The sequence below is a fragment of the Anabrus simplex genome, chromosome 11, assembly GCF_040414725.1.
Source record: "Anabrus simplex isolate iqAnaSimp1 chromosome 11, ASM4041472v1, whole genome shotgun sequence".
Classification (NCBI taxonomy): Eukaryota; Metazoa; Arthropoda; class Insecta; order Orthoptera; family Tettigoniidae; genus Anabrus; species Anabrus simplex.
Window position 1 is genome coordinate 122,365,391 of NC_090275.1, and position 16,441 is coordinate 122,381,831.

Genomic DNA, 16,441 nt, shown 5'->3' on the forward strand with positions numbered 1-16,441 from the left:
GCAACTCTTATAACTTCCTTTACCTTTACTTACTCTGCTAAGGTACATCTTTATCGAACATGCATTACAAAAGCAAGAGTGTGCAAGTTTAGACTTGAACACATACTACCGTCCAAAAACAAATATACATACTATAGTTCGATGTTGTAGAACACAGTATTGCAAGACTAGAATCAAGCACTGTTTAGAAAAATCTCTTCTCAACATACTTATTGTGCTAGACGATAACATACTTACGAATTTAATCAACACCTTCTTTCTTGCTCATATTCTTCTTCGAGAGGAAGGAGTAGGAGGAGAAGGTAATACCTAATCTAAAATAAAAGAATATGCCAATTCTACAGTATTTATTTACGTCTTGTATGTACAAGTTTTATCATGAATGATTTTACTTGTAATGATGTTTGCGTACTTTTCCCTTCTCGATGCAATTCTTGTATGTACATGCTTTATCTTACAATTAATAATGCAAATCTTGTATGTATGAGGTTTAGTTCATGTTATGCTGTAGTAAACAATGCTACAACTAACAACCGAGCGATACAAAACTTAGACTGTTTGATAGTAAATCAATTAACTAATTAAATCAATGTTTTTAACCTTGCGACTCGAGAGAAGGACATTAAGTAACACCCTTATCGAACGTTATCTGCAAGAGTGCTTTTACTTTGTTAAGTATAGAACATTCATCTCTCTATCTGCTTTTTAAAATTTACGATAATATCTAACTTCTATAGGTAAAAACATGGTTTTTCCGAACTCGTGATCATGTCTGACCTCTATACGTTAAAACTTGGGTTCTTCCGAACATCACAACTTTCGCCTAATCTCTATTGATAAATGGTTGTTCACTTTTCAGATGTTTCCCTGCTCGCAGTGTAACGAAACGTTTGCAAACGTGACATCCTTGCACTTCACATAAAATCTAAACATCGAGTAGCATCCGATACGTTTCCCTGCGGACAGTGCAACGTAGCCTTTACAAGACGAGACAGACTCAAGCGTCATATGAAATAAAAAACATGAGGCATCTACTATGTTATTCTGCGAGCAGTGTAGTGTAACAAAGGGAAGACAGGATAGCCTCACGCGCTACATAAAATCAAAAATCATCAGGTATCTACTATGTTATTCTGCGAGCAGTGTAGTGTAACATTCGAAAGACAATATCTTAAACCTGCTGCAATAGAACAACATTTTAACTAAAGAGCGTAAGTTAGCTGAAGTTGTTGCATTTTAACAACGGTAGGGGTATAGATGTATGTTTGTATTAAAATTGTATGTGCATATAACTAATATGTAGAAATACTTCGAAGTGCTTAGTGTAATTTATGCATTAAGAGCTTTGCAAGGTGTAAGAGGTGTAGTTTCTTAATTTATTACGTTTCAATTAAACTAATAACACAAGATTTGTTCTCTATTCCGCGATATATAATGCAAATAGAACGTTGATTTAGTTCTTCTATTTCTAAATCAGTTAGCACACTAAATCTAGTAGGTAAAAAAACTTGAAAGTCCTTGCAGACGCATAAAATCCTTTCTCCAAATTTCGTTTTTAACCTTCGTAGTGAAATCACTTTAAATTGCTCATTTAGCGGTAGACTTGTCAGTGGCTTGGTAGTTGGAGCTGAAAGATGACCTATCTGGTTAATCTTCTCCATGGTTTTTCTACAAAAGAGCGGAATACTATTTTTTAGATTCTTAGGAAAGAATGTAAACATATAAGATCAATTAAAAAAGAACGAAACATACCTTAAAATGTTCACGTTGCAGACCGCAAACTGTTACTCGGATAAATAAAATGTGCACGTTCAAGCCTGTAACTCGAATAAATGTCGACGATAACTCTTGTTGTACCTAGAAAAGAACAAAACTATATGAATGCAGCGTTAGCACTTACATCGCACATAGTGATGATCGGATATGAAAGGGCTACAAAAGTTACTTCGTTTGTTAACAGCTAACCTAGCTATCTTTAACTCAAAGACCTTTATCGCCTAGCGCAAAAGCAAATGTAATAATAGGATATAAAAGAACAAGTCAGCTAGCTTAGAGATGCAATGTTCGGAAGAAACCAAGTTTCAACCTATAGAGGTCAGACATTGTTGTGAGTTTGAAGTTACAAGATTAACCTCTTCCTTGTCTACAACTTCTAATCCTCCTATCCTACAATGCTAAAAACGGAAGAAACCAAGTTTCAACCTATAGAGGTCAGATATTGTTGTGAGTTTGAAGTTACAAGATTAACCTCGTCCTTGTCTACACCTTCTAATCCTCGTATCGTAAAATGCTAAGAACAATGAAGGCTATAAAAGTTACTTGGTTTGTTAACAGCTAACCTAGCTATCTTTAACTCAGAGACCTTTATCGCCTAGTGTAAAAGCAAATGTAATAATAGGATATAAGAGAACAAGTCAGCTAGCTTAGAGATGCAATGTTCGGAAGAAACCAAGTTTCAGCCTATTGAGGTCAGACATTGTTGTGAGTTTGAAGTTACAAGATTAACCTCTTCCTTGTCTACGCCTTCTAATCCTCCTATCCTAGAATGCTAAAACGGAATAAACTAAGTTTAAAACCTATAGAGGTCAGACACTGTTCTGATTTTGAAGTTACGAGATTAACCTTGTCTATCGTAAAATGCTAACAACAATAAATGTTATAAAAGTTACTCGGTTTGTTAACAGCTAACCTAGCTATCTTTAATTCAAAGACCTTTATCGCCTAGTGTAAAATCAAATGTAATAATAGGATATCAAAAGGACAAGTCAGCTAGCCTAGAGTTGTGATGTTTAGAAGAAACCAAGTTTCAACCTATAGAGGTCAGACATTGTTGTGAGTTTGAAGTTACACACTAACTAACAGTTTAGGCTTATTTTAAGTTGAAGGTTGCAAACTGGAGAATAATATTTACAGCAGACAGTGATAATAAAAAACAAAGAAAACACGTAATCGTAAATAATAATAATAATAATAATAATAATAATAATAATAATAATAATAGTATTCAAGGAATTAATCTTACCTTCTGTTTTTTACTACTAGACGGTAGGTGAGCAAGTAAAGGATACGCACACAATAAACGCACACAGAGAACTGTGAGCGCTTGACACAGGCTGCACCGAGTAAATATGCAGCTTATCATTATGCGGATGAAGGAGTTGCAGACATCAGCAGTACAGTTGGAATAAAATCTTTATGCAACAAGAGTTCTCCCGACTGCCTTACGCCGAGTTCTGCAGGCTGACGTATTTAAACACTAAGCCGGGATCGAACCTGCTGTTGATGCCGAGGTGTCAGAATTTAAGAGTTCTGCAGCGGATCGAACCTAGGAAAGTAAGCGCGCGATCCTCGACCTCTGAACTTAAACGGGAGGGTGCTAATCTAGGCAAAAAGCCGACATCTGCGATATCCCTTGCCTGTAGGTACTTAAAGGTATTGAGCAAAGACCGCATCCGGCCAGATCATGTAATTACACGTTGTGACGATCGCGCAGGTCCCCGTCTAGCATTTGCTATTTTTACGGCTTCCGACAGTAGGGGTTCAAACTCGCTATCTCCCGAAGTAGCGAGAATGATTGCGGATACAAGAGTGTTGAGGATGATTCATGTGTCGGATGGAGGTGATCCTACTGTTGCATATTACATTCTGAGGCAGTTTCGAATAACCAGAGGGTGTGCAAAAAGCCAGCATTAAGTGAGGGCATATAACGCTGTTGATGGGGACGTTAAACCTTGTGCAGGCTCCTTCGAAAATGATTGTGAGTACAAGATGTTGATGGTGATTCATCTGTCGGATGGAGGCGATAAGCTATGTGCAGGCTTCTTCGGTAGGAGGAGGCTATGTACCGGCACCGGGTTTTACCCTCTCCCTACTGTTGTATATTACATTCTTAGCAGTTTCGAATAACCAGAGGGTGTGCAAAAATCCAGCATTAAGTAAGAGCATATAACGCTGTTGATGGGGACGTTAAACCTTGTGCAGGCTCCTTCGAAAATGATTGTGAGTACAAGATGTTGATGGTTATTCACCTGTCGGATGGAGGCGATAAGCTATGTGCAGGCTTCATCGGTAGGAATAGGCTATGTACCGGCACCGGGTTTTACCCTCTCCCTACTGTTGTATATTACATTCTTAGGCAGTTTCGAATAACCAGAGTGTGTGCAGAAAGCCAGCATTAAGTAAGTGTATATAACGCTGTTGATGGGGATGTTAAACCTTGTACAGGCTCCTTCAACAGGAGTAGCCTATGTGCCGGCACCGTGCAGGCTCTTTTGATAAGAGTAGGCTATGTGCGGGCACTGGGTTTTACCCTCTCCGTACAATCATAATATTTTATCTTAGGAACTTACACTAGAAGGAATTACCAACACGGCTAAGAAAATGCTCTTTGAGTTACAAGTAGCTTATCATGCAAGCAGTGTCCTCGTTGAAGGTTTCTACAGCCGGAAGACTAGCGTACAATTTCAGTCAACGCATGCATTCCTTACCTCACTCTGACTGACTACACTGATACAACTTCAAAGACAGTGTTCTAAGCAGCGGAACAAAAATCGAACAACAAATGATGTAACCCGGTGTGAGCACATAGCCTGTTCCTAAAGCTTAACACTGTAAATGTTAGAAGCTTCTGTTTTACAGCTAGATAAGTTACAAAAGCATGTTAGGTGCAAGTTATGCTAAGCAAACAATCAATATTTTATGCAAGCTGTTCAGAACTGTAGTCTTGTTTTCTCTTACAACGAAGGTGCACCCCAAACACATCAATCGATGTTCTGATCATATGTTGTATCGAGTACAGTGTTCGATTATATTCTTAATCACATCTTTTGTAATATAATCTTCAAGTATTCGATAAAGCTATGCCTTGACAGAGCAGGGAAAATGAGGTTATACCAATCGCTATCTTACGCAAGCCGTTCAGAACTGTAGTCTTAATATTTTTCCTTTTTTCTCTTAGAACAAAGGTATTCCTTGACATGTTCTTTTAAATTATCCGCCACCACAAAGAGTGCGGCACGGTGCTCAGTAGATTAAAGATGGTGGATGTGGAATTTGCCGCCACCACAAAGAGTACGGCACGGTGCTCTGTAGATTAAAGATGGCGGATGTGGAACTTGCCGCCACCACATTTCAACTAAAGAGTGCGGGACTGCGCTCTCTTGATTAAGGATGGCGGATAACAGCTGACGAAATTGCTCGCAAGAGTGCGGCACGGTGCTCTGTAGATTAAAGATGACGGATGACAGCTAACGAAATTGCTCGCATGAGGGCAGCACGGTGCTCTGTAGATTAAAGATGGCGGATGACAGCTGATGAAATTGTCCGCATGAGGGCAGCACGGTGTTCTCTAGTTTAAAGATGGCGGATGACAGCTACACGTGGATTTGTTTACCGATTCAAATCTCGCGCTAGTAAGGTTAAGTTGGCAGCACTAAGGTTTAGGCCCGTCAAGATGGCAGCACCGAGGTTTTCCATACTTTGTTGTCTGTCAAAAAGCACGTGGCTGTAAAATGCACGTGGATTTGTTTACCGATTCAAATCTCGCGCTAGTTAGGCTAAGTTGGTACCACTAAGGTTTAGGCCCGTCAAGATGACAGTACTGAGGTTAGCGATGTGTTGTTGTCTGTCGAAAAGCACGTGGCTGTCAGAAAGCACGTGGATTTGTTTACCGATTCAAATCTCGCGCTAGTTAGGTTAAGTTGGTAGCAATGAGGTTTAAGCCCGTCAAGATGGCAGTACTGAGGTTAGCGATGCGTTGTTGTCTGTCAAAAAGCAGGTGGCGTTGTTTACCAATTCAAATTTCCCGCGGGAGGAGGAGCAGGCTCCTAGGAGCCGGAGGAGGCCGCAGAACTCTCCATTATATCTACTATCGCAGAAAATAGACTACATGTGCTTCTGATCAGAGTAACGCGAAGATTCGTCCCCAAATAGCACATAAAATTATCATAATCCAATTAAACATCTCTCCACATGGCACAACGTGAGATGAAAATTATCGATATAATTCCCAACATCCGTCTAAAATATAACGGATAAAATTACATAAATGACTTGAACCACACATGAATGTATAATCAATCTCCTCCCTTAAAATTATCAAATCGGATTCAAAAGTAATCTATACGTATCACTAGCGTAGCGTTCGAACGTCAGAGGAGCTTACTCCCTTAAGAAAATGTAGCAAACACTTTTGGGAAGATATAGGAAAAATAAACTCCGAAAAATAAATAATATTACATGTACACATTCCTCAATATTGTACCGTACCTAATAATTGAATGGAAAAATAACATTTACTAAAGGTTAGCCGATGGCTGATATTTAAACCAGATACTCGTCCGATGACATGACTTACTTAAACCCGCACAGTCGATGATGTTGACATTAAGTCATCACCCACATTAAAATCGCATAATTGAAGAAAATACAGACTCAACGTCGTATAACGCACGAAAATGACGTGGTAAAGTTGCTAAAAATCTACTCAAACTACAGTTCATTCAATAATCCCTTCAAGAAGAAAGTTAACTTATTACAGCTACGTAGAACAGCTAATACCCAGTATAAATGAATTATCGACTTAACTTGGATGTCTGAATGACCCTGGTTTCCATCTAGGCTGAATTCCTGGCATTAGGACGCAGTCGGCATCGGTCCTCCTTCTTAGTGCTGCATGATGATATGGGTGATGTCCTCGGGGTAAATAAATTTCCTAATGCTGATCTTCATTGCCTCGTCCGGTTACGAAATGGTACCTCTTGATGTTCACTGAAACTCACACGAAAATATTAGTATGGATTCTCAACTCGTGGCTTAACAATTGACACGTAATGATACGTACTTTCTTCATGAACACTATTGACATTTGCTATGAATCTAGATGGTATGTTAAAGTATCGTGAAATAAGACTGTTATCCTCGTGGTGCGGAGCACCAGCTGTCCAGGTCTATAAGACCTCACAGCATGTGAGCAAGAAAACGACGCGTAGCAAGCGAGAGTATCCTTCACTGTGTACTATACGCGAACCTTTTCTTGAGCCCTGAGCTCCCTAGTGCTGAATCGGTAGACCTCGGTTATCTTCGACATCCATATTGGCAACCTTTGAAACACAAACTATGCATTTCTGTGCGACATCTGGCGTACACTTTACGAACTAGTTCTGATGTTGTTTACACAGCAAAGCCAAACTATACAATTCATGCTAGGAACAAGATTCGCATCGAAAAATGTTATATAATGTTAAATAATGTATGTGCGACAGAGTTGTTGGCGTAAGATAATAAATGTTTAGAAAATTCATATCGATCGATCATATTATCGATTCAATTAAGATTTCATTTCCATCCAGTTGGCAGTATAACCGGAACCGTCAGCGCTCCCTCCTTACCCCATACCCCGTAAAAATCGGGCTTAAGTAAAAGTTCGCGTATAGTACACCACATATATTCTGAGCTCTGACATTCAGCGTACCTCGTGGTTCAGTTGATGTCCTAAATTGCTCAATGTTGTAAATAACACGTCCCATGATTTCTTATTAATTAATTAGTTAATTAATTCCATAATTAATTTTATATCACAATATTATTTATACCTTCCTAAAATATGTTATCAAATCTTTTTATACACGCTCGTTGGAGAATGTTTGATAAGACGCTGAATCTGAAGTTTTGATATTACGGGAAGTTTTAGATGTAATCCTTCTCGTGGATGGAGAGTCCAGCAGTATTAATAAATTTATCCGTCTCTTCCTGCGGTGATGATGTTGTTCTTCACCCCTCAGCAGGTTATATAGAAAAAGAAGAAATAAAGTTACCCTTTTGATTGCACAGGTGACCACTCAGCGTGGAACACGTGGCGTGTAGTTCTGTCACATAAAATTCGCTGTCAATTACGATAGACCTAAATGTCACATCATATACCTCCATCAACCACGTTTGATCCTGCCGACTTATATATACCTCCATCAACCACGTTTGATCCAGCCGACTTATATAAAGTTATCTAACCTGATAGTTAATGCCTGCTTGCGGGAGATTTTAATGTCCAGAGACCCCGATGGATCCTAGAGGTAATTTCCTGGCTAGATAATGCGACGGGAATCTGCGATATCGTCCGGATAGTCATAATCACTATCCCCACAACACTAATGCTAGACCTGACACGATGGATATTCCCATCTCACCATATCCAACACACTACACTTGACGGCCTGGATTCAGATCACCTCCTTATACCCATGATCTTCTCCTCACTCCAAAATTTTCCCTTTATCCACACCTTTCTACAACCGTACAATTAACTGGCAGTCCTTTAGAGAATAAATATCTAATCACATCAATGGCATTCCCGGTGTGTGTGACAAAGCTCGATAGCTGCAGTCTCTTAATTTCGGCCAGTATCCAGTATTCGGGAGATGGTGGGTTCAAATCCCACTGTCGGCAGCCCTGAAGATGGTTTTCCGTGGTTTCCCATTTTCACACCAGGCAAATGCTGGGGCTGTACCTTAATTAAGGCCACGGCCGCTTCATTCTCACTCCTAAACCTTTCATGTCCATCGTCGGCGTAAGATTTGCCTGTGTCGGTGTGACGTATAGCAACTTGCTTGCAATCCCAATGTGAAAACACCTTGCGACCGAAATTACCAACACCGTTATTTTGGCCACTCAATCTTCCGCCATAGAACCGGCAGTGGACACGCTGCCTTCAATGATCCTGGACCTCATCAAAATCGAGAAACGGACCTGCAAGCTTTGGTACATTACCGGCAATCCTTGCCTAAAGACTCTATGAATCGCCAGAAGAGGAACCTTGCAATATTAATTAAACATCTCAGGATATTATTCAGGAAATACAGACTAGCTGAATTAAACGTGGCTGATAACTCACTCAGCAGGATGGCTAGAAAATTCACCTGAAAGCGGACTGGCATACCATCCCTTCACGGAATTCGAGGGTTGGTAGACTCTGACCTAAGATAAAGTTAACGCACTTGCAGACACCATAGAGGCTGCATGTACTCCAAACATTGACCCCTACGACCTTGACTTCATCGATCTTGTCGAAGATGAAGTTGACAAACTTGAATATTCCAGTCTCCCACACGATTTCAAATTCATCACCCATCGTGAACTGTTCGTCGCCTTCGAGAGGCTCAAAAAGGAAAACTCGTTGACTCGATAATATTTCGCCTACTTTCCTTAAAATCTCCCGAAGAAGGACCTGACATATATCACAAAATCCTTTAACGGGGTTTTCCGATATTCCCATTTCCCCAAGTCCTGGAAATTACCTAAAGCCATCATAATCCTCAAACCACACCCATATCCAAAATACCCACAGGACTACAGATCTATTTCACTCCTATCTACTTCATAATTTTACTTCGAATCTCTACTCCTCAATAGGCTCAACACAATCACCTAATCTAAAAACCTCCTGAATGACGAAAATTTCGGATTCCGAAGTGAGCAGTCCACGGTGCACAAACTTCCTAAGCTCACGAAGGAAATAACTAAAAACTTCAACCATATGACGGACACGGGTGTCTGCTTTCTAGGTATTTCACATGCTTTTGACAAGGTATGGCACGAAGGCCTTATGCGAACTAAAATTATTAGGAATTCCTTCTCCACCCCCACACAATCAACATCCTAACTATCCACCTTTCGGGACGCAAACTTCAAACAGAGGTCAGGAAGTCCCCCCAGGGTGGACTTATCTACCCTATATACAGTATTTCAGGGCCAGTTCCATCACCTACGCGTAAAGTAGAGCACAACTTGCTCTCCGCGTAAAAATATATTTCCGTTCGACCACTCCCGCGTAGCGCTGTCGGCAGCATAAATCGTAGTTACCCGGCGCGTGTTTTATCTATCTCTTCGAGGGATCGATAACACTTTACCTGCCGGGCAAGTTTTGAGAGCTGAACTTGATCAGCTGCAGTGTTGGTGATATGCAGCTTTAATTAGGTTAGTATATTGATAAAATCATGACACCCTAATAGTGATCGGTAGTGTGTTGCAGGATTTTGAACATGAATGCTTTCCTTCAATTGCAACGGTCACATCAGCCTATCACATCTATAGTGTTGGGGAGATATTATATTAGCTTTCGTGACGAAACTTTACAAGGATAAAAAAACTATTAGGAAATCATCTCAAATGGGCTTTAATTTTCTAACTTTTATTTTTCAGTGTTCAGACATCAGCTATGACTTACTGCAGTAGCAGCCGGTGGACTGTTAGGTCGGTGGTGGAGGTGGGGCCTTGTACTTTTTCACACACCTCTTTCATGACAACTTTGACATAAAAGAGAATAAAAAATTGAGATCTTAACGCTGCCCGTATCAGCTGTTTTTGCCATTTGGATATTGAAACGGGAATTCCCTGCGAGCATTCGCGTTCATGTATTTCTTGAGAAGAACGCACTAACACACGACTGTATAGATTCAAACCGAGCGCCGAGCGCGCAGGCATCATGCGGGACAGCATGCAAGCAAGCGCTGCTACAGAGTACCAGCCAAGGCCAAGTGACGTCACGCCGAAAGTTCTATGGCATTTCATCACGAACGGAAGGTTAAATCGTAATTTCAAGAACGTCACCTAGTAGGCCTGGACAACAAAAGCTACTACCCAAAGTTTCGTTAAAATCGGCGTATGGATGGCCGAGATGTGAATTTTTTAGAAGCTCATATTTCCAGTCTCGCCATCCGACCTTGAGCAATATAAGGGGGTCGCCAGCCTCGAGGAGATCAGAGTGTGTCAGTGTGTCACAGTGTGTGTCACAGTACTTCGTCATGAACCAGTCGTCTTGCTGATGTGATACAGTTCGTTACTCTGTCCGACTACGGACCGGGGTTTGAAAGTACGTAATACGAGTGTCTAAAGCCTTCTCTGTGGACTCTAACTTCGCGTGTAAGCGAAAGCTTATTCACTGATAATATCCGTCTATCGAGCCGAGTAACATTATTTCGTTTTGTGAATATTGCAATTGAAGAGACTGTACAGTAATAACTTGATATTTTGAAACTGTGCTTAAAGGACTCAGGGCATAAGGACTGTGCTTTAGTTGTTTCCTCTACAAGAGGCTGTGTTATGCTATTTCGTAAAATTGTGCCCTAGTGAAAATACAATTCCTTTTATGAACAGTATCAATTTGTTTCATAAAGGATGGTGACAACCTTCCTTTTAAGGACTGTGCCAATTCACCCCGACATTTTCTATCATAAGACTGTGTCAACCTTCATTTTCAAAAGACTGTGTTAAATCCATTTCACAGAACTGTGCTAACATTTACTTTCATAAAATTGTGCCGATATTTCCTTTCAAGGACTGTGCTGATTCGTGTAATGCGGTACCTAATTTCTTTTCAAGAGACTATGTTAATTCCCCTCATAAAGGAATGTGTCTACATTTATCGCCGAAAAGTTGTATTAAATTACGTGTAAAAATATGCCTCAGTGGAAAATTTATCTCCGAGAAACTACGTGATTTTTTTTGTTAAGACTGAGTCGTAACAGAACTTCGTTCTTTTTCACGAGACTGTGTCATAAACTATTTCTTTTCTGTCTTCACAGAAACTTTAATTTATTTCTACGTGTGTGTGTGTGTGTGTGCTAGAACATTGCATGTATTCATTACAAACAGTGCAGAAACTGTGTCCGAAGGACTTAATTTATTTTCTTTTGCACTGAGATTAAATGAAGTGGTGAACCATCGTATCTCAGGAAGTTCCCGATTATTTTCATTACCTATCACTTTGAGTTCGACAGTGACTATTGCACGAACAATATTAATTATTTTCATAGAACTGTGATTTTGAATTCATCTTTTTTTTCAAATGTGCGTCCAACACCATTCCTGGTAGAACTTATTCGGCCAGTAAACAGTGTCTCGCCATGATTTGCAGTGCAGTACGGTAGAGAAGTGTCGTATCAGATTCTATTGACACTCTGTTCGAAGGTTTTACGTTTCTCTGCTCCTTTCATGGGACTTAGTGGAATACAAAACTCAACAACTATTCTACGCTGCACTATCATCAGACGACCACCCCAGGTTCAGGTTCGAGTCTCCTTCAAAATCAGGGGCTAACAACCGCCGTGGGACGACGCCGACACCGACGACGTGGGACGACGCCTTCTCCACATCTTCGAGGACATTCAAACCATTCGTCTGTAAAAAAGGTGATATAATTTCCATGCATTCTTTTTAATAAACTGCAAGTTCCACTTTAAAAATGAACTCATTTCACTACCCTTCTCTCGTACTCTCTAAAGCATGAACCGTACACGCCTTGGCGTTATCCGTGCTCTCCACAAAGCTGAAGTACGGGCGTTCCTGTTTCAATATACAATGATTACATTTAAATTGATACCATCGCTGAGGATCTGATGTGAAAATTACGTACATACGGAATTAGTAAAGCTTTATTTGCCGAACTAGATTAACTGGGAGTAAATAAGTCTCCTGGAAAAGTAATTGCTCAGTAAATGGTTAGAATATGATAGGAGGGAAACGCACAAGTGTACAGGCCGCATAGGCCTACAAAAATGTGCACTTGGTTACCCCCATCAAGCGCTGGGTAACTTAACAAGGAAGTGAAAGATTTTAAAAATAGCGATTTAGAAGATTTTGGACGTTTTTCTCCAAATCATCCAAACGGACTGTCGAACTCATGAGAGCGTTCGGAAACGAGTCCCGAAAATTTCCGCAACTAGATGGAACTTTAGGGCAGGATGCGTAACAACTGTTTTCGTCTCCTTAAATTAACTGAGTAAAGATTTTGGATGACAGTAATGGTTATTCTGGATGTCTCAGATAAATCTCGTCACATATCAACTGAAAGCGCGCGGAATAGATTGAGTCTAAAATCTCGTTCCCTATAGTCTTAAATAGTCCTAGAAAAATACGACTGTTATCTTTTTTCAATGTGCCTCTTTAAAGTAGAGTCTAGCTCGACCATTAAATTACGCAACCCACGAAAAATTCTAGGATTATCGGATTAACTGCTTTCATTGTGTCCTTGCAGTGCAAACTCAGATATTTCATAAAACTCAATGCAATCAATCAGTTTACTGAGTATGTAAGGGTTTCTCGATACGTCCTCATTGAGGTGCTTCATTTTCAACCTATACGCACTATATAACTGGCACCTGATGTCTACCTTACCAAGCATCGCGAACTGAATACAAATTGTTTATATGCTTTTCATTAGATTTATGTTTTTTAAACTTATTCAAAAGTTTTAGGTCCGTAACACCAGTTAATGTCCACTCGAAATTACGAGAATTCATAACCAAGCCCGTGTAGCAAAAGAACGCATTTCTTATCTCACATCTACACAAGAAGTCTGCATGCTTGTACGATGCGCGATTTACTTTTGCAGGGATTCTGAACATGTATAATATTTAAATCGAGTTTCAGACGTCCTAGCTTTTCAGTTCTAATTTACCGTCAAAAGAAAGGCGTTCGCTCTTGAAAATAGCGTCCACATCCACATAACTCATTTTCAAAACCAGGAATAATTAACCACCCTAAGATGTAAGCATTGTCAGAATAAGTATGAAAAAAAAGAAAGACATTTAAAATTTAAGTACTGTGTGTACAACTCACCAGCATGACGATTCGTCATGTCACCAGCTTCAACTCTAGAGCACAGCAGCAATATTATTATTATTATTATTATTATTATTATTATTATTATTATTATTATTATTATTATTATTATTATTATTATTATTATTATTATTATTATTATTATTATTATTATTATTATTATTATTATTGTTGTTTCGTATAAGCCAGCTAAGGACTACGACATTCAACTATTGCATTTTGGAATGGGCTTTGATGTTTGCCCAGTAGTTGCGCATCCTCAGGCTGTGTTGCTCCTTCCTCTCCTTTGTCCAAAAGGCGCCAGTCTTCTTTGTTGGTAGTCTGTCCTGGAACTTCTAATGTTTAAGCATCTTCCTGAGTGCTGTACGATCCTTTAAGATTCCTTCTGTTATTCCCAGTTCCTGTAGATCTTTATCCACTTCCATCAACCATGGTGACTTGGTCTTCCTATTTTGCCAGTAGCTGAGAATCCGGTTGGTCAACCTGGCAGGATGCAACCTGTAGACGTGCCCATAGAATGCTAGGCGTCTCTTCCTTGCTACATTCGTTATTCTTTCACAGTACTTGTAGAGCTCTTGGTTAGGCCGTCTTTTATAACTGCCCCCTTCCTTGACTGGTCCCAGTATCTTCTTCATTATCTTTCTTTCCTGGATTTCAAGTTTTTCCACGAGTCCCTTCCTGTTGAATGTTAAACATTCTGAAGCATATAAGGCTTCAGGGCGGATGACTGTCTGGTAGTGCTTCATCCTAGTATTACGAGAGAGACACTTTTTATTATACGTATTCTTGGTCAGTTGGTAGGCCATTTCAAGCCTGTTAACTCTAGTTGACAAAGTTGTTCCTTCAGAGAGATTGGATTCCAACCATTCTCCCAAGTACTTAAACCTGTTGGTCTTCCTGATCTCTCCCTGTTCCAGATGCAACGTACAAGGAGATTCACCGATGTTCGTGATGAATTGTGTTTTTTCGAAAGACACATGTAGCCCAACCTTTGCTGCTTGTTGTCTGAGAACATTTAGTTGTTTCACTGAAGTTTCTATTGAATTAGATATCAGGGCCAGATCATCGGCATACGCTAGACAGTCAACATTAATCTCATTGCGCTTATGTCCCAAATAAATGCCACTTGGAATCTCCATTCTAGCTAACTCCTTTCGCCACTCTCTTATTACTTTCTCCAAGGCACAGTTAAAGAGGAGAGGGGACAGACCATCTCCCTGTCTCACTCCTGATTTAATTTCAAAACTTTCTGATATGGTTTCTCTGAACTTTACTCGTGACCTGGTGTTGCTTAAAGTCTGTTTGATTAGGTTATGGGTCTTCTCATCAAGTCCTAGTTCCTGCAAAATCTTCATAAGAGTAGGTCTGTCTACTGAGTCATACGCCTTTGTCAAGTCGTCGAAAATGACAACGTATTTCTTACCGGCCATTTTTGCTTGATGAAATACTGATTGCAGATTGAGTATCTGTTTTGTACAAGAGCGTCCTTTTCTAAATCCTGCCTGGTACTCTCCTAATTATTATTATTATTATCACCACAATAAACACAGATAAAAAACGCGAGGATATTACTATCACCTCAAGTGGTTTCAAATCACAATCGCACCGGTAAATTAACACACACTACTTTCAAAGCTTAATAGCGTACAGAATAATCACCACGAGGCACGAACATAACAGACCAGTATCACTGCACTCATTCTCGCCTTCCGCGCGAAAACGAACTCGCTCACTGCTGCCAACTCTCGCGAAACCGGTGATGCAAACCAGAGGCCTGTGTTACTTTTTTTACCATTGCAATTTGAATCGACATTCCTGGTCTCAAACGTTACATTTCATTATCACTCATTGTCATTTTTCGTCTTCAAATATAATTAAAAATAGGGAAAACAAGGTCATGAATTAATGATTTAATGTCATTACATGAAGCGATGGCTGGCGCATGGTCGTAGAGATGTTTGTGAAGATGCCTTTACTCCTACGGACTCTGCCGAGCTTAAAGCCTCTTACCGCACCCTTCGTCCCACCGAAACCTTCTATCGGCGTGCTTCCCCTTTACATCTCCCTCCCTTCACCATCACTATGTCCTGGGACGGAAACTCGAGAGTCCGTGCCCTATCTTCAACCTGAAAATATTTACCAGCGAACTGCGCGCTAACAGTCTTCCTTATTGATGAGAGTTTACAGTTTTACGATGAAATGTAATTTTCTTAGCGTTATTCGAGTTCAGTTTTTGACTTCAAATATTGAGAAGAAGTAGGGAGGACACTGTCCGAGAGTCCTTACACGCCGGCCGCTACCCCAAGGGATCTTGTAGCCTAATTCTGAGAGTTAAACTCCCGCATACACGCGTTTGACAAGGCTTTGTATACAAACCTCCTAACTAGCTACCTTTCGGAACGCAAAGTTCAAGTAGAGGTCAACAAAAGCTTCCCCATGCGTTCGAACTCCCACTGAAGGCAGCCCTGACATATGCGTATCGGCGTGACGTAAACCAAATTGTAATTCCAAACACCATTGACTGCATATAGGACTGGATTTCCATGGTTTCCCCATTTTCACACCAGGCAAATTAATTAAGGCCACGGTTCGATTTCCCGTTATGCCGAATGTTTTAATTTTCATAATTGCGTGTTGTGTGTCTCTTCGCATACGTTCTTTTTTCTTTGTTGACAATGTATTTGAGTTAAATATTTAATCACAGTATTATGTCTACTAGGAACATGCTTTATATGTGTGCTACTTATAGAAATTGATGCTATGATTAATTCCAATCTTAACGGGCGAGTTGGCTGTGCGATTAAGGGCGCGCAACTGGGAGGTTGCA